Source organism: Octopus bimaculoides, chromosome 10 (genome assembly GCF_046866305.1).
Source record: "Octopus bimaculoides isolate indiv1 chromosome 10, ASM4686630v1, whole genome shotgun sequence".
NCBI lineage: Eukaryota > Metazoa > Mollusca > Cephalopoda > Octopoda > Octopodidae > Octopus > Octopus bimaculoides.
This window is the reverse complement of record NC_142937.1, coordinates 18,605,577-18,607,945: the sequence shown is the minus strand read 5'-3', so window position 1 is coordinate 18,607,945 and position 2,369 is coordinate 18,605,577.

Sequence of the window (2,369 nt, the reverse complement as noted above, 5' to 3'; positions counted from 1 at the left end):
TTTAGCTTTTTGTAGTTGATGTTGTTTTTATAGAAAATGAACAATCTTATGATAAAAATAAAACGGACGACTGATGTTCAGAATGTTTCTTTAGTCTAAAGCCTCTCATTTACTGTGTTTTACAGAAAAATATCATATTGATTTTTATCTTTGGCACAAAGCATTGAATTTGTAAGAAACTGACATAGTTGATTGGCCTTTGTCTCCAGGATCTTACTGGTATCATACATATCGCTTTCACATTTTGGTACATTATTTTATCAAAAGGATGAAAAGCAAGGGTGACTTCACCTGGATTTGAACTGAGAACGTAAAGACAAATGAAATGCTACTAAACAGTTACCTCCGGGTGCTAATGATTCCACCAGCTCACCACGATATATCTTAGGGTTAAGTAAAGAAATATTATGCCAGACAGTTTATTAGAAGATGGACGCAGGCATAACTTCGTAGTTTCAGGTTCACATCCATGTCATTTCTGATTCACTTCCACGGTGCAGTTCCTTGGGCAACTACTACCTCTTCCAAGCCGACCAATCGTTTGTGAGTGAATTTGTTTGGCGGAAATTGTGTGAAAGCTCGTCCTATATATGCACATGCACACACGCGCGCAGCTGTACCTCAGCAGCGCCACAGGCCCCGGTTGAGACCGGTAATAGAATAATAAAATAGGTATATATGTATGTCTTTGTGTTTGTGCAAGTCCCCCAGCACCGTTTAATGAACGATGGTGATTTGTCGACGCCCCAGTAAATTAGGGAGCAAGAAACCTGTAGAATAATTACTGAACTCAAAAACTAAACTCTGGAAACGTTTTGTTTTCAACTAAACTCTCCAAAGCGGTGTCGAAACATAGTTGCAGTCCAATAACCAGCACAAGTTAACGATATGTGATAATAGATATGCCTAAAAATATGAAAAGTGCTATGTCTGTAGCTTTCGTGGTCTATCAGTAATATTCCTGATCTACTGCTGTAGGTCTGTGTTGGCTCTATCAGGGCTTAGCTGAAGTTAAACTATACCAAAACCAATTCATCCATAAGAATCTAACGGGAGCGTTGCTACGAGAGTGCTTAGTCTGCTAGAAATAGGAAGTAAATCTTTAACTCGCATGGCCTACAATTTAGGAAGAGCAAGAAAGTTGGACTATTTAGTTGCAAATATACATTATTTGATAAAAGGACGGGATGTTCATGGATGGAACATCTTGATTATATGTATGACAGAATAGGGTTGAGAGCGTACTAAATAGCTAAAGCCTCACTTGAATTATAGGACTCAATATACAGATCCCAGATGGTCGTTCGACCTGTTAGAAATAATAGCCAAATCGATATTACTGTGTACCATGTTGTCTCTAAAAGCCACAGAGGTATACTTTGGTTAATGTATTCCTAAAGGCACTATGAATAAATAATAAGTAATAACTGCCGAAGGAGTCGTTTGATCATATATGTGCTTGATCAGAGCTGAAGAGAAGTTAATAATAAGGGAAAAAACGTAACTCCGAATGATATTAAACCAGAACATAAATAATTCACTTCAAATTTGAACACGCAAAAATACTTTGTTGAAATAAGTATTGACTACAATAATAAACTCCAGGATACTACTGGTAATAATTATACAAACTCTGAAAGTATCAATCGTAAAATTCACACCGATAAGTCTGGAGATGAGAACGTGACGGAGCAAACTAGATATTATATGGCGTTTTGTTCATAGCAAAACTAGATACTATATGGCGCTTTCTTCACTGCTGCCGCTCAGCCGATTCTGGCAATCCAACAAAATCTACATGTATATCAGAGACATGTTTGTTTCATATATATTACGAATAGAAAGTATGAAATATCCATGACTAGTCATTTTTTTTATGAAAGCCGGTCTTGAGAAACAATAGGGTTTGACCTTTTGTTTAGTCAGGATTTGAGCTGTAACCCCAAAACTGTGGGACGAAACCATTTAAATGGGTGCTGGTGTTGTTACGATAGCACAGGAGTACCAAATCTAGAACTGATACTTGGCTTGAATATGCAGTTGTCGTAGGGAATCTGCATGTCGGAAAATCCAAACTCGGTTTTACGTGTGTAATACAAAGGGACGCAAAATGATGTAATAGACGAAAACAGAGCGAGCAACCAATGCAAGTCAGGATATTGATAAGCCGAATGATTGAGGAATCCCCGGAAGTCAATGTATCAAATCATTGTGTTATATCCAAACGTGTGACTGAGTCAGAACGATCGCAACATAGTACATTCTGGTATGAAACGGCATGACATAAATGGTTTTAAAGAGACAAAATCTTGTAAGCAGGTACTAGCTTCGCCTGAGTTAGGTGCACAGATTAGTATCATATGTTCAAC